The following is a 23,582-nucleotide window of genomic DNA, read 5'->3' on the forward strand; positions in this document are numbered from 1 at the left end:
TAAAACCAACAGTGCATTGGGATCCTTCTCTTCTGAGACAATATCTCCCTTTCTCTCTTGCCTCCATTTTCTATTTTCTTTATAAAAACCTCATCTCAGAATCTCTTCTCCTGTTACACACCTGTGTATGTTGGTGAGACTTCTTTTTTTGGAGAATTATTCCAGCACTTTGCTATATCTTGACAGAGCCCTAAGAGCCCTATGTACCCCAGTCTTTTGGTTGAAGTAATTTCATCCTTTGAATTGTAGGAGAAGCTAAGTCAGGCCTCAGTGTTACACATGCATTTCAGAAGCTCCTGTAAGTAGAGCAGTGCATTAAAACTTTTGCCCTACAAAGATCTCTCCTATTATTAAGTTTTGCATTGCAAACCTTCCATCAGACAGACCAAATTCAATCATATATTTTAGTATTTTAGTAGGTGATGACACAACCTGAGTAATATACATTTCCAGTGTGAAAATAATGCAATAAAATCAAATAATAATAAAATGTTTGCTATTGTGCTTTATTATTCCTCCTATGGAGAGGAACAGATTAGAGCTTTCCTTGCCTTATTCTGCACCAAGACTGCTGGTTGATATTATCAGTCTTCCACTATCCAATATTTTCTATAGTTTTAAACTATGAATGTTTTTCTCAGCAGCTGAGCTAGTGTTGACACAGTGGAAGTGTATGAAGAGAGAAAAACCATGTGCAAGGATGTTAACAGAATGACTCCATACAAAATCCCAGATGTCTGTCACTGGATTCAGATCTTTACTGGTGCATGAAGGCACACAAGACCCTGGTGAGGCAGATAGGGGTACAAAGTGTCCATAGATCAGAATCAGCATGGATCCACAGCTCTTAGTGTGCCTTAGATCAGCCTGTTTCTTTCTGTTAGGGAAAAATGATAGCCGCTATTATAAGTAAATAAGATTGACCTATGTGGTTTCTTCTAAGTAGCACAATATCTGTAACACAGAGTGCAATCTGGGTATGTCCATACATCAACTTCCTTTGGAAGATGCTTGTGCAGGCAAGCTTTAGATTTATATTTTAGAAAATCATAAGTTACATTAGAAACTTTTCCCAAATGCAGGCATTCCTATGCTATACCTTGCTGTTAAGATCAGCGGTGGCCCTTCCAAACTGAGATTTCCCATATGGAAATTTCATTTAGGGAAGGATTACCACACCCAGACTCTGCAGGCCTCTCCTTATCTCATAAGATCTGATCTTTGTGTGGTCCTGTGCAGAGCCAGGAGTTGGACTCAGTGATCCTTATGGGTCTCTTCCAACCTGAGACATTCTATGATTCTATAAACTGTGGACTTCACGGAAGACTCACCACACTGTGCTTATAGATCACCTCACTCCGAGCATTAAACCAGGAGAATACCAGAGGGTCTTTTGCTCCTGCTTTGTCCAATCTGCTCAACTGACACAAAATTTGCAGGGTATACTTTGCAGTCTTTACGTGCCAACAAAGCACTTTTAATTTTGGCTCCAGTCCAAACCCAGTGATACTTATCTGATACTTTCCATGGAGTCATCATATTTTCTTCCTCACATGCACTTTTCATTTCTGCAGCTTTAACGAACCTCTTCATTAGATTAGGAATTTGGAGAGCTTTTTCTTTCAAACCTTGGAGCCTGCAGGTTGCTTGATGAGTGCTTTATGCTTGACAGCACCTTTAAAAATTTGACAGCTTCAGCTTACAGAGTGCGTCTCCAAACTACTACTACACTAAACCACTGAACTCACTTGGTTCTGTTCATTTCAAGATCATTTAATCAAGCCCAGCAAAAACATCTGAGAAATAAATTTACAAGGAGACAGATACAAGGCAAGCAATTCACATTCTGCAGCTTATTTACTAGTTAGCCCTGAGCAGTAGTCAGTCTACTTCTACCTAAACCCTAATAAGGTTGTTTTCCCTCCCTCCCATCAAAAACCTAGCACTCTGACCTTAATGCAAAGTGATGGATTAATGTTACACATGCTGTTCTTAAACCTCAGACACTCTCTGCTATGACAGCAGGATTAGAAGGGAAAGTATGGGCTGAAGGCACCAGTGGATTCAGTGATTTAATTGTCTGAGCTTCTGGTGTGCAGGATTACCTTTGGCGTAAATAATGTCTCTTTCCCATCAAAAGAAGTCTGTTTGAAATTAATTCCTCTTCCTGAAGTCCCAGGTAGAATATTTTTGGTCATTTTTGTTTTTTTAAGGTAGTTTCTGCACGACAAAGGTATCTGTTTATCTTAATGCTCCCAAAACGTTAAGCCGGCGCTCTTTGCTGCAGTCACTTTCTGCATCTTGTTTTGGAGATGTCTTGATCAATTAGTATAATGTCACAGTTACATGTAGTTATTGTATCTCCAGCTGCAAGCTGTTAATAATAAACTTACCCAGAGGATAAACCTGCCATATGGTTGATGGTCAAGCAAGGCTAAAATATGCATTAGGAAAAAAATGCAACTGTCAACATGAAGCTGGATATAGCTTATTGGATTTGATGTGGGCATCTGACAGCGGTGTTTCTTTTAGCAACATTCTGTATTGCAGGTCAGGAATCTGCCTACTGTGGAGTATTTGTCATAGGAAAACGTGGATAGAAAAAATAGGGAAACATTTGTGAAATGGAGAATACTGAGTAGGTTAGTGGTGGTTGATTTTTTCCAAGGAGGGAAGGAGGAGTGGATGAGTTTTTATGTAAGAATGATTTGCTAGAGAAGGCCTTATTCAAGTGTGTTATTTTTCACGATCAAGGAAAATCAGCTACGTATGACAAGAAACAAAATGTGTTGTATTTTTCTTTCTTGTAAATAGAAAGAATTTTGATTATCACATAAAACATGAGCTATAGAAGAAAATAGCCAAAGCCTATCCAGCAATAAGTATGTTCTTGGGTTATAATTTCTTTGTGCTAGGAAATGGCTCGGCATTAGTTTGTTTTTTTTTAAATCCTGACCTCTTTTTTGACCTCTATTTTAGCCATTCAGTGAATGGCACTGGCATGATTTCTTGCCTCATTGATAACACCACCTCAGTGAATACTTCCTTTAGCTTTATAAAAGTGGAAGGTACCACAGATGGGTTTGTTGAATAAGACAAGTCAAAGAACAGCATGAAAGTAAAAGCAAGTCTTCCTTGTCAGCAAGGGCCTGAAAGTCTTTCCCTATTGCCTCAGCAAAGGTCACCTCCCAATAACTGCTGTTCATTTATGAATTTGAGGGTGTGCAAACAGCTTCCTTGCCTACTATTGTCACTTTTATCAATGGAAGCAGAAACCAACCTAATTGCTATTCTAAGAGCAGTCATGCAGTGCAGACATTATTAAAAGTCCCAGAGTCCTGTTTACATGTGGAAAGGCTTGATTTGATTAGTAGCTAATTAGAAGCACACTGTTAATTATGCAATATAAAAGGGACAGCTGAGAGTCACAGTTCCTGGGAGAATTCTCCACTACGTGGGAAAGCATTATTAGGCTTTACTATCAAGGCCTTGTTCCTTCAAACACTTCTGCCTGTGCTTAGCTCTAGCACTTGATGAGAGGTCTCCCTGACTTTTATGAGTCACTCCTGACTTTGTTAGCAGAAGCCCTCTGCTTACATCCTTGGAAGGACAGTGTCTGAAGTGCCAAAAAGCCTTTCCCAATTTCCAGTTTTTCCTCCAGAATTTGTATTCTATTTCCATTCTATGGTAAACATAGCAAATAAGGGCAAGCCTTCCTTGTAGTTTGGAGTCATCAGAGCATTGTAGGGTATATCAGGACATAAAAGGAGTGCTTCAATGCAAACCTCATAACTTCAGTAGTTGGTCTAAATCTGGTGATGCTGAAACACTTTGCTTCTAAATATGTCTTTCTGCTTCACTAGAGAGATGTTCTTCCTCTGTCCAGTCAATGCAAAGTGTTGTCCAAGTTGGGCCGGCTATTCAACCTGTCTTCTGGGATGAGGATGTGTTGTTTATTCCAAAAGAGTTTATGTTTTTTATCACAAACTTACTGTGAGGAAGTATTCTACAAAAGTGTAAACTGGGTCTTCTGGGGATTTAGAAGTAATTTGGATGGAAATGACAAGTCCAGTTTAATCCAGGCCATTTCTTTTCACAGTTTTAAAAGTAAAGGAAAAATTAAGAACCTGGATTTAAACAGATTTCAAACCCATATACTATCAACTATTTTTGTGGGTTATTCCCAGAGGTCCTACACGGTAGAATGTTTTTTCCAGCAAGCTAAATTTGTACTGTAGCATAAACATTGGCATGGCATATTGACTTGGCAAAGAATGCTGATGAAAAAGATAAGCAGTCACCTTGAAAGGCCTTAGAGTTCAAAAAGATGAAATGAGATGTTCAGTAGCTGGGAGAAAAAGAAGTTTTTTGGATGTAGTGAGAAGTACAAAGACAAGAGCAAATGAAGAAGATGACCAAGGGAATAGTGAGACTTACAGTGATGATTGATAGCGCAGTAGAATATGAAGAGATAAAGTTTTACATGATCTGAACATACCTGAAACCAATATAACCTAAGAACAGGGAATGAGTCCTAATATATGTCATATATTTTTAACTGCTATATGCAACAGAAGAAACATGCTTAACTCTGATCACAGACAGTGAACTAAATGTGCCAGTTCTTGGTAGCATATTAATGAGCCACCATTTACATTACCAGCTGAGTGTATATACTCAGTAACTCACTTGTAAACCATCACGTGCTTATTGTTACTCCATATTTGTTCACAATTTCATCCTAACTGTTTTATCTGAAGGGAGAGTGTGTCTGTAACACATCTGAATCTTCACGATAGCCCTAATTTAGGTGTTATGTACATATATATTCTGCAGCCTTCTGGGCCACCCATCTATTAAATGTCCTGCCACTTGGCTGTTTTACATGATGTCAGCTCGTGATCTGGCTTTTTTTACTCTGTTACCAAATCCCGACTTCTTAAAACATTAAATAAAATGTTTCTTTCAGGGTTAATTATTTTGTAGAGTGACAGAAACCAGTGCCCATAAAGTTTGTTGACATAAAAAGAGTTGATGTGAAAATAAAAATGTATGCATGTCTACACTGAGCTCCTGAGCTAATGCATTGAGTTTCAGATCTTGACAGAAACTTGGCCTCCATCAGTCTTGACTCTGTTTAAGTGACAGGATGGCTGGCAGCACTCAGCAGTGCTTGCAGGATATACTAATATTTACAAGCAAAAGAAGGTCTCTGGCTTTGTTGAAATAACACCACTTTCTTAATTTGACTGCTGCTCCATAGCAGACCTTAACAAACAGCTACCAAGGGAGGAGGTAAAGGACTGAGCTTTCATCAAATGGTAATGTTTATCTTAAACTGAAAAAAGTCACAATTATGTTAAACAGATTTCTGAGGGCAAAGTGTAAATAATGATATCATTCTTCTGGAATATCATACTCAGAATGACAATGTAAATAGTAAGGAGTTCCAAAAGCAAAATGCAAAAAGGGGGAAAAAATGTATTGAACAAGATTTTTTCGCATAAACAAACAAAAAAGGCTTGCAAGTTTCCTGTTCCGTCCTGAGATGTACAATGCCCATGTTGTGTGCATGGGGAGAGGCGGAAATGTATCTGGCATTTCCTTTCAATCCGTTCTCAAGGCAGTGGTTGACTGCATAGTATAAATTAGGTTACAACTTTGGTTCCAAAGGCACCTGAAGTTTCAGAACAATTTAAACTCACAGTTCCATTTCTGCTTTATCTTTGAAATAAGCAGGATTAATGTAATCACTTTACACTGATAACATTTCCATTCCTCTGAAAGGATGACAGTTTTGCTTGGTGAAGTGGCGTGGGATTTAGTCTGATGTACTACAACTTGCTTGTCTATATACATCTTTACTGAAGGGGTTAGTAATACATACAATGAATGTAAATTACCTGTACTACATGTTGCTGCATATAGAGGTTATCAGCAGTATTTGTAGCCTCCGTCAATACAGTGATTCACAATTTGTAAAGTAATTTCTCTCTTTGCAGCCCCTCATAGTAAAGAAATAAAAGAAAATATCTATCAATAGAAAAGAAACAGAGACTGTGGAGGATCTCATGGGTTTGCTCAAGTTCATTTAGTAAAACAGTAACATGTGCAGATACATCTCATTTATAAGCCAATACATACAATACCCCAAAGAATATCTGGGTGAAAACGAGCTCTGTAGAAACTAAAAGGACATTACTCCTAATGCTGATAGGCCAGCTTAGTTTTGTGCCCCCTCCCACACAAACACAAACAACAATTTTACACTGAGAGCATTTGATTTGGATCCACACTAAGACAGAAAAATCTGTGAACCTGTACTTTTGCATTGATATGTGCCAACAGAAAATAAGAGTGGGATCACAAACCAGCAAAAACCCTACTCACAGCGTGTCCAAGGCTCCAGCACACAGTGTATAACTGGAAATGTGTACTGCTAAATACAATAATCAAATACGTCTTCTGCTGTCATTTTTAGCAAAACTATTGCTTTTCTATGCAGGGGAACTGGAGGGAGGAAGAGGCACAGCCTAAGTAAAGGAAGTATGCATTTTTGTACTACAGAGAACTGCCCCAAACACTTACAGTGGGCTTCCAGGGGCAGCACATATCAGTGGGGACACTGTCCTTCATATTTCCAGCCACAACCAAGCACCAAGGCTCTTCTTAGCTATGTGTAGCCAGAAGGTTTCATCTTTTATCCCAGCATTCAGCACTGTCTTGGAAAGGATTTCAGGTATTGAAGTGTCTCCCTGGGTGCTGCCAACTATCAGTTATTGACATATCATCCTTCAGGTGGAGGTAGTTTTAGATGCCAACTCTTCAACGTCATATAATATGGCACTCTAGCCTTTGATTTATAAAGTTAGCACTAATTATCTGTTTATCTCCTTGTTCACATATAAGTTTTCAGAAACTGTAAATCTAATTATTATCATCATCCCAGCTTAATCCTCAAACAATAAACTTTCTTTTTAATTCTGGTAGTTGGTAGCAGCTTCAATGCAAAATGCCATGAGATTTTGAAATCTGTTAAACTTCTGAAAAAACTACTGCCAAGGAAGTCTTGGATGTTCCAGAGCAGAGAGAGTTTGCAACAACTATAGTAAATGAGTGAACAAAACACACAGATGCTGTACACAAAGACAAAACCATGACTGTAGCAAAATATCATCTTGCATATTGGCCAAACTTAGTCAGCAGAACTTCTGGAAAACAGAAGTTTTTCAAGCAAGTAGGCTTGAAATTAGATGCATAAATGCCCCAGCTTTGAAGCTGTAATTTGGAACAATTAGAAGAGTATGAACTTCCAGAGAGGTTTGTGGCTCATTCATTTTCAGGACCTGGACCATCCTCTTGGCTGACCTTTTGAGTGCATTGTCACTCACACATCTCCATAACCCAGAATAGCATTCGTATTTTTGAAATTGCTCGATTTTCATCCTTTTCTCCTGAATGGAAATGAAAGTCCTGAATGACAGCTGGAGACAGCAACTTTCAGTGAATATTAAAGCTCTTGCAACACTGTAAGAGTAACAACCCATTTGAGATTTCCGTCTGTTTTCTTACTGCTATATTTAAGCAGGTTTTTTTTTATCGTGCATCTCATTTGGGATCACCATAGCAAGCTTTTGTTGCTTTCCAGGAGAGTCTTGGCAGAAGATATTAAGACATGAATTAAAGGGGGCTTTAGCACCTGGGCTTTTGGCAGTCTTTTTCTCTACTTCTAGATCTTTCCATCATAGAATTACAGCAGCTGTAGCTGTGAGATAGACTCAGTTTTTCCCTTCTGCTTTATGTAACGTAATTTCAAATCAAAGCCCGTGTCACTACGAAGCATCTACAGTTCCTGTGGAATTCAAGGTAGAAAGACAGCCTCAGCATTTCTTAGTTTTTCATGGTACTACTAGCCCAACTCAGCATTGGAACCAAACAAAGCCCTTCATATTTGTATGGTTTCTTTCTAAGTCATGACTAAGAGAATAATTAGGAAGCTAAAAGATGATTCAAGTGAATTTAGGAAACTAAAAGCTAATTCCCACACATTCCACAGCTTTGAAGCTTGACTGTTTCTGCAAAATAAAGAAGGAAGAATTATGTGCATGTAAACCACAGCCAGTAAATTGTGTGACTGGCATCAGCGTTCCAGCAGCCCTGCCTTTCAAATACAAAAACTGCAGAAAAAAAATGATGCCACCATCAAAGTTCAGGGGCTCTTCCTTACAAAATATCTTTTCACTATTCACGATTATGTACAATGTACCACCTCAGTTAACCACTATTGTTATTAACCACTGAAAAACTGATGTGGTTCCTTGTAGGCTACCCTAAAGGGACTGTTGTTTCCATATTCTGGTTGTGCACTGGGGCATGAATTTATAGCACCCTTCAGCCCAGAGCACCTCCTACATGCCATGAGCATCTATGTGTCTGTGTAGAAATGGCACTGTGGTGGCTGGAGGACAATGTGAGTAGTTGTCTATTCTCAGATCAAACCATAAATATCCCCCTTTAAACTCCAAACCTGTGATGGAAAGTTTTAGGGTCGGTCTGCAAAATCTAAAGAACACGTTTTTAAGTGTTCTTTTAAGATTTTCTTAAGTCTGTATTGTAAGGAAGAGATGGCTTTTCTCTGTGCTAATAGAAACATTGTTTTAACAGTTCAACCACTGAATTGCAAAAATGATTTCGTTTCGAGTGATCAAAATACATCATTCTACACTCAAATAAAATGCTGAATACCAGTTACAGTGTAGATTATACCAGTAATGCCTCTTGTAGAGTTTGACAATCCAGACTTGCTTCTGTAAACGTCCTGAAGTTAAGGTCAGTGCGCCAAAGAGCTGTAACTCACTGGTGTGCAATAGCAGCTGATGCGATATGGTAATCCTGCAGGAGCAGCACAAGGCAGCAGCAGTGAGATTGCTCTTAAAATTATGAATATGGGCTGTAGTTCACAAGATGCTTCTCTCCATACGAATCTAGCTTCTGATCAATGTGTTACTGAACAGGAAAAAAAAGATGCATGATTAAAAACAAAAAACTAAACTCTTTTTTCGCTCAAAGCATTTGAGAGTAAACCCAAATAAAGCTATAATTCCTCTTACTTTTCTTCCTGAAAAAAAATTGAAAATCTTTCACTGGAGACTTTTTCTTCTCCACATGTAATAACCTACTTCCAGCAATTGCCATACCAGCCCTAACATTGTACAGATGCTGTATTCTATCTATTCATTATTATCAGTGTTGTACTTGCAACACATTTAGAAATACACTGCATATTTGACAATAGGACTTGTATTACTCTCATTTTATTGGCATGATTTGACAAAAGACATGGATTTTTATCTGATTAAAAATGACGTTTATCTTTAAGCTTGTGCAGATGTCAAGACTTTTCTCTTTCCCTTAGATGTTAGATACATATATAGAAACCCTAATAATATGTTTTGTTGAGTTACTCTTCTATTTTCAGGCCACAATCGCTTCCTTAGTTTTATCTATTTGATGCCCATCTCCAGGATGTCTCCATACTCATAAGATTTCATCACACATTCGATATTTCAGTAAGGAAGAGAAAGTTCCACACTTTTTTTACGGCCCCTCACCTGAGATATAAAATCAATCATCTGAAAAAAAAATTGCATGAAGAAGTAATATTTTGCAACAGCCTTTCCTAAAAGTGGTCAGGTTTGTGCTTTCTCATGCTTTGCAGGGAATTAATTTGGAAAATTTGCAGGCACCACAAAGAAATTTCTTCTCCCAGCATCCAGAGTCTGCTGACATGGAGCTGTCAAGTTCAACAAGCACATGTGGCTGAGTGGGTTCTCCTTCGCTTGGTTGTAAGGAGTCCCATCTGCCTTGTCTTAAAGCTGACAGGAGGGTTTCTGTGCCTTGTCACATGCCAGATTCATTGCAGGATTGAGAATTTCAGGGAAAGGCTTCAGTAGAGAGAACATTCATTGTGGTATGACAGGAGAAGTAACAAGACTCCAGAGTGATCTTTGTGTTTTTAAGGAAGAATAAGGAATACAAAATGCTGTTCAAGTGAGTTATCTCCTTAGGAAAAAGATACAGTAGGTATCATCAACTTTAGCATCACTAAATGAGGAGGGTATCTTCAGTTCCCTTTTAGCAGTTGGGATACCTTTTCCTAAAAGTTCACTGTTTGTTCAAGATGTCCACTGCTGCTTTTAGAAGAGTCAGAGTGGTTAAAAAAAGGAACCATTTATCCAAATCATCAGTCTTGGTTTTTTTTTAAAGGAAAAGAACATATTAAAAAGAAGAAGAAACAAAGAAGGAATAAAACAGATTAGAAAGAAGGATCTTGCCAAGGCATCTTTGATACTTAGTAGTATCTTCCCCAGAGAGACAAGATAAAGGAATTTACTAAATGAACCTCACTCCTCAGTTCTTTGCAAAAAGAAAAGAGAAACATTTTTTCATAGAACGGGAAGTCAGATTTTGCCTATCTTATTTACAGATTATCTTCCCAAAACATGCCAAAACATGGAGGTGGAGGGGATTTCCAGTAGGTGTCTGGGAGGGAGGTTTAGATCGGAAGGAGTCCTGACCTTCTGTCTCCATCAAACATCTAAACAGATTTGTAACCGAGCACGGGGAAAAAAGGTGTCCACTATTGCTCTCATTTGCCACAGGGCACTTTGGTCAGCCCTAGCTTCGCAGTCCTTACTTATTTACAGGTTAATTACTGCTAACAAATGTTAACAAAAGAGAAAGCTAAATGCTTATTGGCATCTCTGTGTCACCATCAGTCACTTGATATTACAGCTTTACCAGTAACTTCTTTGTCCCTGTAGAGGAAAACTAGAAAGGAGGGCTACACGGGGTCCTTGCATGAGAGAGCGTGGCCACAGCACTGGTTAAGATCTCCTGCTCCATCTGGAAGGCTGCTTAATTTAACAGCAGGCATCTGGAGGAAACCTAAACAAGGGAAACGTTAATTATTGCTTAACTTAATAGCACAAACTGAGGTGAAAACAATCACAGTCATTCAAATTCAGCAGCAAGCAGCTTAATCCAGGATTTGGATATTTTATGAAAGAATCTCTTTTAACAGCTTGAAACTTACACCAATAAACATAAAGTTGTAGCTGTAGCAATGAAACAAAAGGGAAGCCACCAGGCAGCAGCCCTGCTTGTGGATGGCAGCCAGGGGTCCTGCATTGACCAGCATACATCTTGTGTTGGGACTGAAGGCTGCCCGTGCCCCTGTTCATATGTTTCCTAAACCATAATATTCTCCTAATAAATGCAAGGGAAGATGATAAACTGGATATAGCCAAACTGTGCCTGTTAAAAATTTCAACTGCATGCAATACTTCCACTTTTGTTCTGCCTGCATGACCACATCTTGCCAGCAAAATTTCTGATAACCAAAGCCTGTCCCCTAATGCTTTCTTCACCTCCTCTTGCTTGTAGTTTCTGAAACACCCACTGTGCCAGCACCATGTTCAGCTAAAGCAAGGATGAGTGGGAGCATCCACTTCAGCTTCTCAGCCCACTTTGGTCACACAGAGGGCAGCCAGGGGCAAGGATATGGGTGTGAAGTGGGAGAGCTACAAAATACCACCAGCCACCCAAGGGTTGCACTTCAGCTGAGTAAAGTCTTAGAGAGTGCAACAGAGAGCTTTTTCTTCCGTAGAACAGTCATGCTAGTACACTTGCATAGAATCATATCATAGAATGGCTTGGGTTGGAAAGGACCTTAAAGGTCATCTAATTCTAACTCCCCAGCTATGGACAAGGCTGCCGCTCACCAGATCAGGCTGCCCAGGGCCCCATCCAACCTGGTCTTGAACACCTCCAGGGATGGGGCATTCATAACTTCTCTGGGCAGCCTGTACCATTGCACCACCATGCTCTGAGTAAAGAATTCCTTCCTAACATCAAAGCTAAATTTCCCCTCTTAACTTTAAGCCATTCCCCCTTGTCCTGTCACTGTTAGACTGTAAAAAGTCAGTCCATCTCCTGCTTGTAAGCTCCCTGCCAGTACTGGAAGGCCACAATGAAGTCTCCCTGGAACCTCCTCCAGACTAAACAAGCGTGGCTCCTTCAGCCTGTTTTCATAAGAGAGGTGTTCCAGCCCTCTGACCATCTTTGTGGCCATTCTCTGGACCTGATCCAAGAGCTCTACATCTTTCTTGTGCTGGGAGCCCCAAGCCTGGGTGCAGTACTCCAGGTGGGGCCTCACAAGGGCAGAGCAGAGGGGGAAAACCACCTCCCTCACCCTGCTGGCCACCCTTCCTTTGGTGCAGCCTGGGATACTGCTGGCCTTCTGGCCTTCTGGGCTGCAAGTGAGCATTTTGGGGAGCAGATAAAGGCTTCCTGGGCCTTCATGCACCACTCACCTCCAGAAGAGCTCACGCTTGTTGGATTCACTGAGTTTTATACTGCAAATAAACAAATAAGAAATACGGTTATAAGTACCCCTAAGTAAACATCATTCAACACAGATATCCTCTCCATTTGTGTCTCAGCTCTATCTACATATTCATTTTGAGCATTTCAAGGCAGAAGAAACCCAAGAATTCAGAGCTGAGGAAAGCAGGCCTGTCCTAGGACTTCTCAGCAGGCCTTTTGGGCACACTGTCTTGTACTGGCAGTAAAATGTGTTATTCTTTGTGCCACCAGGGAACACCATAGGCAGAGTGGGCTGTCAATTCCAGCATCACAAATTGTGCCAAGGCAAAACAGTCCATCAGCTGTCAGCAGACTCAAAGGAAAGGGAGTGTTCAAGAGACAGAGAGCCTCAACAATTTCTCCAGACTGGGTTTTGCTTTTGCCTTCCTAACTAGAATATTTATTTTAGGGAATAGGAAAAGGATTGAGGCTGCATGCTAAAATTTATGTCTTCGTTAAGAAGCAGAAAATTGTTGCTGTCCTTCTGGTTATTTAGCCTGCTTGGTAAATGCCATTAAATCATAGAAGGATTAATCAAAAACCAGCCTCTTCCCTGACATTTCTGGAAATTCAGGCCATCCCATTGCAGCCCCTTATTTCCCATCTACTGGTAGCCCGCTGCCTGCACCCCAGGTTCACCTTGTGCCCATCCTTATAAGACCCTTCTCAGTACCACAGCAGGAGATAACTTCTCACAGCATTTTCCTCTCTCAGAGGGCAAAAAGGGGCCACCCTGAATTTGGCAAGCAATAACTTTTAAGGCTAAATAAAACCAGCAGAGTTCTACTGCCTACAAGCCATGGGAACTGCAGCACTGTGAGCCACCTAGTAAATATATGTGAGCTGTCAGAGTCAATGAATGGTAAGATATGGGTGAACTCTCTGCAGACGGATGAACCATACCTTTTAATGCGTGCCTACTAAAATGTGAAAACTGGTTTATTTCTGGAGCCTGCCCATGCTATTGGCTCTGTCAAAGAAAACACATAAAATGTTGACACCATAAATCCTGACAAATCCGCAGGATAATCTGCTCATGCACCTAACCAAATAGTGCTTAGAAAAATACTGCTACCAAAGCCCACACTGGAATGATAGGCTTTATGCTCTTATGGATGGAAACATCAAAAATGTTAGGCATGAGACAACTAGAGATCAACAAATCCAAAAGACAGAGAAGATCATGACCTATTGCATACCATATATAACCTTTTTATATCTGTACAGCATTAACATATTTTTATCCTTTTTGTTGCCTGTGAATCAGCCTTTTCCCTTCATCTGGGCGTTTTACTTTAATGGGTGATGCATTCTGTTTTGGGGAGCCTCAAATTCTGATGCTGTATCTAGCATGAGATTGGCTACAAATATTCACATAAGGAGAATGTAAAATACATTTAAGTACTTTTAATTCCAAGGCACTTCTGTTTGTGATTGAATCCTCACCCAACTGCAGGCACATAAACCATGGAAGAATTTCTGAAGATGGAACAAATCCATTTTGATATTGGTTGAAGGAGAGAAAGACTATTATTATGGGCATCAAATAATTCCTCCTACAAGACTCCTTTTCACTGTCTAATAGCCTCAACGAAAGAGAGCCAATTAAGCTGAAATTCTCTGTGCCAGATTCACATTCAGATTTATGTTCAGACAAGTTTTACCCACAACTATTCAGCCATCCTGCAAAGACAGCAATTGAAAAGATATTAGACTGCAGCACTAAAAACCTCCAAAAATCCTTTCTCAGAGAAGCTGATGTCCACCTAACCTTGGAGCTGCATTAGGAGCAGGAAGCAAGGGGCAGAAGACGAGAGGGAATGATGTGAGGAGTAGCAGGGAAGAGAGACAGGGAGGGGAGTGCTGTGCATCAGAGCAGGAGGGATTGGGAGGATGGAGCCAGCTGAAATGGATCCAGAGTTCTGGCCTCTACATTCCTCTGCTGTCAGCAAGTACCTGAGAAAGCCATTAGCAAAGTGTGCTCTGTTCAGGCACTTCCAAACCTCAGAGTGTTTGAATTTGCAACTTTAATATGCTTTCAGTGTAGCTATGGTGTGCAACACATGCTGACATAGCCCACTGGTACAGACACATATGATGTACAGGCGGACAGACATACGTTTTGTATTTGAAATGTTACAAAAGCCAGAAATAGCAGACATAGCTATCTAAAGTATTTACTTATGTGCCTCTGATCACATGGACATCACATGGATCCGAATTTGAAAAGTAAAATCAAAAAAAGTAAAGACAAGTAAAATGTCACTATTTCTTTTGCATACAGACATGCAATGTTTTTGCACAGTATCACTGCACAGTTATAGGAGTCCTACTTGGATGACAGGTAATCAACCTCCTAGTGGTATAGATTTCAGAATAAGGCGTTATTGCCCACAAGCCCAACAACTGTCAGCCAGAAACAAAAATTTCTGGTTCTGTAGCCCAAATTTCTCTATTTCCAAAGCCAAAGGGATAAATGGGTTTCATTTTAAAACTACAGTATTAAAGAAATAAAGGCAATGTATTGGTAGGTCCAGTCATTCACAGAAAGATGAGCAACACAGCACCTTTAAAAGCCAAACATATGGCTGAACAGAAATAGTAGTTATCGTAGAATCTTAGAACAGTAGAAGAGAATCTTCTTAACTTGAAAGATATGCCTTTATAGGCATATCTTGCAAAGCACAATTTAAAATAGCACACATTTAAATTTCACTCAAAAACAGGTTTACAGAAAATAAAATTCAACAGAGGGATTTCAGGAGAGCATTTCAAACTCAGCTTGAAAACCTAATTTCATTGGAATTTAAAAAAAAAAAAAATTGTTTGTGTTTTTTTGAACCAAAGCAGCAGAACACACAATGAATAGAAAATGAAATGGCCATTCAAGTACCTATGAAGAGCAATTAACAGAGAGAAGCAATAACATGGTTGTCACCAACGTGCAAATAAAATTACTCATAAGTGAAAAAAAAGAAAAAGAAATCAACCCTAAATCTAAATGGCATTGGACTGTTTTAATAACTGGAGATTTGAAATAATAGCAATATCCTGCAAACTCACAATATTTGCCAAGTGAGTCCTGACCCAAAGACATTTTCTGTCCTAGATAAACCTCAAGGGCGCTTTCTTTCGGGCTAAGAGGAAAGAGTAATATGTGCGTGTCTGGATGGCCAGGATCACTGGAAGCATCCGACTGCCCATCACAACCAGAGGAATCCCAGGGGGGCAGGAGTGGGACCGGCTGACCTGGCCTCCCTGGTGGCCTTCGTAACAGTGGAGTAGGAATCGCCGAGATGCCCCACCTTCACAGAGGTGAAGCTCCTGGGCCAGGTCCAGGAGCTGGGATACAACGGTGTCTAGTGATGAACTGAGGAATTTAACTTTTAATTCTAACAGTCACCAAATATTTTAATTCAACATCACACAACTATTGCATTTTTCTTGATTTTTCGTCTTTCATTTGACTGTATTTTCTGACAAATACTAAAAGAATTTGCTATATGGTATCTGGAATGTGAGTTGGATTGATTAATCTCTCCTAGTCCTAATTAAACACCTGTTTTTCCTGATCAGAGAGATGAGTCTAATTCAGGGAGGTACAATCGCAAGCCTGACTCTCAGAAAGAGCAATGTGCTAAAACAAAGTTCCAATAAACAGGATTATAGCATTTTAGAGCACTTTAAATCTTTCTCTTTAGGTCTCATAACACTTCCCTTCAGCAACATACCTAAAAATATTAAAGCCTCTATAAAATTTATTAGCTGGGAACAGAGTATAAATGTATTCCTTCTCTTACTATGTATGACCCTGCTACTCCACTGCTTGTTAATAAACAGTATCCAACCCCACATAAAGCATGTTTGATACATTATTGCATTGTTGATTGTAATTTTTGTCAGCACCTTGGTGACTGACATAGCATAATAGCATGTGTGTTCTGTTCCTAGCAGAGAAGTGTGTAGTCAGATCTGTATATGTTCTATTTAATTGCCTCTGTGCCTGGGCTCTGTTAAATGGCTTGAGGAAACCTGATCTATTGATGTCTCGTCCCCTATGAAATATATCACTTCCGATGCAAATGGCTGAGCATGTGAACTTAATTCACTCGCCATCGGTTATGCTGGGAGTAAAATGCGGTTGGTAGAAAACAAACGCCAAATGAATATAAATGCAACCAGAGCCAATTCTGTTTAAACATCGAGAGCACTTTCATGAGAAACTTTAAATTAATAATTCCAATAGAAGGAAAATATATATTTTTAGAAATACGAAAACAAGTAACTCTAGCCTATAAGCTGAAAATAAGTGGCCGTCCTTCTAAACGGTTTATTTGATTCAGTCAGTTGTTGAATCTTCATTTTGAAATGTCCAGGGCAGGAAACAGGGATCTTGTCACACTTCATTACTGCCTGACTGGGTCACAGTCCACCAGTGGTCTGGAAGAAGGTGCACAGGGAGCACTTCAAATGCTAAAAAGGATGTTGTGGAAAATAGCTTAAGCCTTATAGAATAGCTTAAAACAATACTGAATAATTTCTGTCAGCTTCTAAAAACAGCATTGAGTAAGAATAGAAACTTCTGCAGAATTGCAAGAATATCTTTAATATTGACCTATAGTACTGTAAGTGCTGTATCTTTATAAACTCATAGAAAAATAAGTGTTGAAGACTTATTTAAAGATTCATACAGGGAAAGAAGGAAGAAAGATGTTTCTTAAGACTCTAGAAAGAAAAGCCATAGCATCCTGGTAATGGCCCTGTGAACTATACAGTGTGAGATTTGCATCTGCCCATAAACATTTGCACACCACTGCCTTCTTCCCTGCAGTAGAAGCCCACAGTTTGAATTAACCCTCTGGAAGCGTTTATACACCATTCCGAATCTGATCTCAAATCTACCAGAGTATGACTCCGCTTTCATCAATATGTAATGAATGTAATGGCAAAGATCCCATTAATTCTGTGGAGTTTATAAAGGCTGGCAACAGCAGCCATCAAAAGCTTCTGTTTCAAACTCTGTTCCCTTTTCCAGGAGTGAACCTTTGTCCTTTTCCAACTTCCTATAAAGAAAAAATAGCACCTACTTTTTAAAGATATAGCTGGTCACTACTAGTGATTTTCAAAATGAGTAGTTAGCTATGTCTCTATCTTCATGCATTAACAAGTATGGAGAGGAAGCCAAGTCTCCTAAGAAAAGACACACACCTTGTTTTCCACCATCAGGTCACAGGTTTCCAGAAGACATTCCCCACTGAAACTTGAAAAGTAACCCAAAATTCTCTAGGAAGAAATCTATCATAGAATCTTGGCAGGCTCTCCTGAAATCATGTTGAAGAGAAGTATTTTTAACATCTGGAATATTGAAAATGATTTATATCAAAATGTTTTAGTTCACTAGAATTACACAACAAGAAATCAAGAGCTTTTTAGTGGTCAGAAAAATTACAGGATTCCTTCCCATGATTCAGCTTGAATTGCAGATTCCTTTTAAGAAAAGAAAGTTAATTTGAGTTCAACAGTGGTATATCCATATGAAGGCTTTGTTGTGTATAATAATCTATGCCATATGCTTTGCCTATTGGAAAATTTGTAAGCAATTGTGAAACCGGTCTTCTTGTGAAATACCCCAGATTCTCCAGTGTAAAAGCATAGAATTAGCCTTTTTGTTGTTTCAGTCCAGATGAAAACATCAAGACATTTGGCAATGGCATTTCCAGAATCACAAAATTGTCATATAAAACATTAGTCTTCAAGACCCTTGAAGGATCCTATGTCTGCTGGTTTATATATTAGCTTCTAGCTTCAGAGTGACTTTGCATATTCCTCAGAGTGAAAAACTTTTGCCAGAAACTTAGCATTATGAATTAGTTTGTCATGAAACTTTTACTAAGTGTTGCTAATGATCACCTTGAGTATATAAAACGCTTTACTGGTTTTTACAGCTCAGCGTCTTTATTTTGTTCTTATTTCCATTGTATTATCACAGTTATTTCTTACTTCACTCAAGTGTTTGTTCCTAGTAACCACAGGACACAACTCCACTCTTTAGAACTATGTCTTGAACAAATGCATGAAGCTGATGTTAGATGAATGAAATTAAAAACAGGGATGTATCAGATATCATTAAAAAAAAAAAATGGGTCATTCCCTGGGCATTCTGTAAAAAAAAAGAAAGAGAAAGAGAGAAAGAGAGGAAGAAAGAGAGAAAGAAAGAGAGGAAGAAAGAGAGAAAGAGAGAAAAAGAAAGAGAGAGAGAGAAAGAAAGAGAGAAAGAAAAAGAAAAAGAAAAAGAAAAAGAAAAAGAAAAAGAAAAAGAAAAAGAAAAAGAAAAAGAAAAAGAAAAAGAAAAAGAAAAAGAAAAAGAAAAAGAAAAAGAAAAAGAAAAAGAAAAAGAAAAAGAAAAAGAAAAAGAAAAAGAAAAAGAAAAAGAAAAAGAAAAAGAAAAAGAAAAAGAAAAGGAAAAGGAAAAGGAAAAAGAAAAAAAGGAAAAGGAAAAGGAAAAGGAAAAGGAAAAGGAAAAGGAAAAGGAAAAGGAAAAGGAAAAGGAAAAGGAAAAGGAAAAGGAAAAGGAAAAGGAAAAGGAAAAGGAAAAGGAAAAGGAAAAGGAAAAGATAATCATCTTGGAAATTATGTACTAAGCTTAAAAAGTCATGTACTAGATTTAAAGGATCAGAATGGGGTGATTTCCAGAAAGAAGAGTTACTCAAATACATGCTGCAGTTCTTGGCCAAGAGCTAACCCAAGGTGTGGCCACTCATATGACACACAGTGAATAATGAGAATAAAAAGATGTTAAGATTGAATTAAAAGGAAGCTGAAAACAAAAGCTGAAAATCAGCTTTGGAGAACACTCTTCTGATCCTACTTCAGTTAGCACTCCCTTCTCTATTGCCTGCTCTTTTATCCTAATGCATCCAGTGAAAAGACCAGTTTTCTGTATCTATCAGGCCCTATCTCCTTATTACTTGCTGTTGTTTCCTGGTGTTGCTACCTTTTACCTCACCTGAAAATCACCCAGTTCTTGTGTCCGCAGGAACTGCAGTATCCCTCCAAACCTTTTTAATAAGCCTTCTTGTGGGAGCTTTCAAGAGCAGTAATACATGCTTACCTAGGCTTTCCCTAGCCTTTTGTATACAAGTAGTTCACTGAATTACCTGCACACCATCATTGTATGAAGAGCAGAAAGCTCTTTCATCAACTATGTAATCTCACAGATAGGGCAAAGAACGATTCTCTCCAATCTCCTGCACAGATTGCTGTATTTCCCTAAGAGATACTCCATTTATCTCCAATAAAGCAGCCATAGGAAGTGCTGCTAAGTCTTGACTTTTTTTTTCCCCCCAGCTATTTCATCATATTTCAAGTTGGTCTAAAGTTTTCAGCTCTCAGAGACCATCAATCAGGACAGAATGGACCTGTCATAGGGCAGCACTTGCTGGAAGGCATGTGAGCACACCCAGGCAGGACAAAGTGAGCAGAACAGAGCATCGTCTATCCTCTGGGAGACGCAATAAATTGACAGAAGAACAAGACAATCTGGGGGGTGCAAGGAACATAGCCCTGTAGGAAAGGACTTGGAGGTTCTGGTAGATGGCAGCTGGACATAAGTCAGCAGTGTGCCCTCGCAGCCCAGAAAGCCAACTGTATCCTGGGCTACATCAAAAGCAGTGTGGCAGCAGGGCAAGGGATGTGTTCCTGCTCCTCTACTCAGTGCTGGTGAGACTTCACTTGGCTGGAGTACTGCATCCAGATGTGGAGTCCTCAGTACAGAAGAGACACAGACCTGTTGGAGCACATCCAGAGGAGGACCACAAAAATGATCCATGGGGTGGAACACCTTCCCTATGAGGACAGACTGAGAGAGCTGGGACTGTTCAGCCTGGAGAAGAGAAGGCCCTGGGGAGAACTGAGTGCAGCCTCTCGGTATCTAAAGAGGGGCTGTAAGAAAGAAGGAGACATATTCTTTAGCAGGATCTGTTGTGACAGGACAAGGGAAATGGTTTCAAACTAAAAGAGGGGAGATTTAGATTGGATATAAGGAAAAAATTCTTTACAATAAGGGTGGTGAGGCACTGGGGTTGTGGGACTCTCAGGTTGCCCAGAGAGGTGGTGGATGCCCCGTCCTTGGAAACAGTCAAGGTCAGGCTGAACATGGCTCTGAGCAACCTGATCTATCTGTAGGTGTCCCTGTTCACTGCAAGGAGCTTGGACTGGATGGCCTTCATTGTCTCTTCTAACTCAAAAGATTCTATGACTCTATGATATCAGCCCACTCTGCCAGAAAACCTACCTACTTTGCTCTGATATCATGAGGGTGGCTGTGGAACATAACAGCATGGGGGCATCTTAATTTTGTTTGTCCTGTCAGAAAGCTTCGGAGATAGGGGATCTCCAACCCTTTAATTACCACAAGAGCTATAGCAATTTTTTTTTTTTCTGTATCCTGCCCTTACGATGTTTGATTGTTCTTTCGGGTAGCCAAATTGAGACCTGCATTTTCCTGTATAATTCATGATTTCTGTAACACCTTTAGGCCTATTCAGAAGCTGTGTTTGTAACGGTGACAGCCTTATTGCAATCTCTTGTTGCACTCTGTTGCCTGCTCACTCACATGTGCTATTTCCATGACGTTGGTGGTGTTTTTTTTAGCTTTCATTCAGCACTCCAAAGTTGCTAGGAACCTCTGATCCCTTTCATGTTTTCCTCCCAGAAGTACCCATCACCTGGGTAGACTCTAGGAACCAGTAGACCTGCACAAATCTGTTGTGTTTCACAGTGAGCTGCCATAGGTGCCAAGCACAACCCAGACTGTAGGCAGGGGAAACAGTTTCTTTTGCACACAGAAGGTGCTAAGTCTGAACAAAGGTGTTCTGTGTTTCTCCTAAGGAGAGTGCCAAAACCCTGCTGATGCATCACACACAAAAAAATATTTACTTTCAGTAAGGTCTCCACTCAGAAGTAATAGAATACGATCCTTTTACACATTTAATTTCTTCCACTGGGTTTATACTAGGGGAGGGAATGTGCTCTCTGTGTACCTTGACCAGCGCCTGGGGTTTTGCTTATGCCTGTGAGATCAAAAGCCAACCCACCTCCCCTACAGAGCCGAAGGGGCTTGTCTTCAGACTCGAGCTGTGGAAAATTCATGCTCCTCAGCTCCTCTTTCTGAGTTTCTGCCACCCTTAAATGATAGGCTCCACCTTTTCCCAATGAATGTGATCTCTGCCTTTCCAGGGAACAGTGCTCTTTTTGTTATGATCAAAAAAATACGTATGTTTTTACCTTGTTGACGTATCTTACCCTGATAATGATTACACATGCTGCTGGTGTCTTCCTATTTGTGATATACCAGGGTATTTAGCCAACAGACTGCCACTCACTGTAGAAAACAACAACTGATCCAGGTCCTGTGTTCTGCTTTGTCTTTCTGGGGACTTAACTACTAGCAGAGCACTGAAAGAATTATTGTATCACTCTTCCTAGAGCCGAGGCATATCGTGTTCCTGTGTGCCACTCCAACTAAACAAGAAAACCTTTTGTCCACGCTTGATGGTTCATTCATTTCCTATTACGATACTCAAGGCAGTAACCCTGCTGTCATTTGGTTTCATATGCACACTCCTTGTAACCTACTGCAAATGAGGTAATCTCCCCCAGCTCTTTGCCGTGTGCTTTTTGCTACAGTTCATGCAGACCCATGTGCAGCCTCTGTAAATCTGCTTGAGTTGCTTATGCCTTTCTACTTCAAAACTTCTATCTCACCCAGTGCTCAGTTCTCTGCCATCTCATCATGTGCACTCCATCTACACCTCACAAACATCACATCAGACCCAGGAGAGGTTTATGTCTGTTACACACGTAATGTCTCTCCAGAACCTACAGGGAAGTTTACACAGAGAGGTTTCATGTGCTCAGAGCTCATCGCTGGCATGACCTGGCCCAGCAGCCAGGTGCCTCCCCTCTGTGACAGTGCTGCTACAGCTTGTCCCCCTCACTGCCCTGACTTGAGGGAAGTGTGTGAGCAGGGAAGATGGCCCCTAGAGGGATTTGGCAGAGGGAGAAACTAAAAATCCCTCCTGGCTCCACATCTGCTGTGCATCTCACAGCATGTGTAAGCAGAGACCGGAGGTAAGTAAGGGAGACAGTGGATGTCACTGTCAGCAGAACTCCCCAAAGCCTTCTCTGAGGCTTAGTTTTCAAGGGATGAGCTGCAATTCTGCTCTAAATCTGAAGACCTTATTACCATTTGTTTTTAGGCAGTGCTGAGTGGGTCTGGCTGCACTCCTAAACTCTCCAGTATGAGCACTTCTACATTCAGTATAGTTCATTCTGCATTTGTTTGACTCCTTACTGCTGTTCTCCCCAGTGCATCAACAGAGGAAATCACAATCACGGCAAAAACATGGTGAAATACAGATTTAAAAAGACAGAATAAGACAGCTTCTGAAAAGTAAACTCATGGCTTAAAACTAATAAAGAGAAAAATTGCACATAAACTGATATTTAGCTAACTGAAAAGAGCTCAGCAACCACCTACCCTTTACAGGGGACCATCATCCCACACAGGTCAGTGAGTCTCAAATGTAGCAGGTGATTTTAATTCCCTCAACATGGCAGAACAATGTGCATGTACCAAGGAATTTGGCACTCAGCAAAAAGACAGTTAGCATGGGGTTTGCCATTAAAGCAACCTGTGTGGTCCACAGTGGCGTACATTCATTATCCCCCAGATTCCTTTTGGACATCTCTGAGGAGAAGACATGCCTGCTGGGCTTCCTACCAACAGCAAATTGGTGTTTCTCAATTCCCACACACTGTGCAAAAATGCCACCCTCTAGCCTTGTAGAACACGCCTGCAGGACAGGAGGTGACCCAGCCATGTGGGCAGTGTTTAGGACAGAACTCAGCAGTGGTGGAGGCACGGGCAGCTGGCCTTCAGCTTTCCAAGTGTGCCATTCACATCCAACCTGCACAGCCCAGAGAGGCCTTTTCGGACCCACAGCTCCTTTAACTAGACAAGAGATTCATAGAATCATAGAATGGCTTGGGTTAGAAGGGATTCCAAGGACCATCATGTTCCAACCCCCCTGCAACAGGCAGGGCCACCAAACTCCAGATCTGGTACTAGACCGGGTTGCCCAGGGCCCATCCAA

General features: G+C 40.3%; 1 long non-coding RNA gene across 1 annotated transcript in view; it reads right to left on the reverse strand.

The window, feature by feature from the left end:
* Nucleotides 1–6,114: 6,114 nt before the first annotated feature.
* The window catches only part of LOC121109952, a 40,937-nt gene continuing 23,469 nt past the window's right edge, over nucleotides 6,115–23,582 (reverse strand). Inside the window, exons 3-4 of the long non-coding RNA XR_005857713.1 lie at nucleotides 12,375–12,416; nucleotides 6,115–10,947 (exon numbers count right to left, since the gene is read on the reverse strand). This is a non-coding gene — a long non-coding RNA (uncharacterized LOC121109952). The remainder of the gene's footprint in view (nucleotides 10,948–12,374; nucleotides 12,417–23,582) is intronic.

This window comes from Gallus gallus, chromosome 2 (assembly GCF_016699485.2).
Source record: "Gallus gallus isolate bGalGal1 chromosome 2, bGalGal1.mat.broiler.GRCg7b, whole genome shotgun sequence".
Classification (NCBI taxonomy): domain Eukaryota; kingdom Metazoa; phylum Chordata; class Aves; order Galliformes; family Phasianidae; genus Gallus; species Gallus gallus.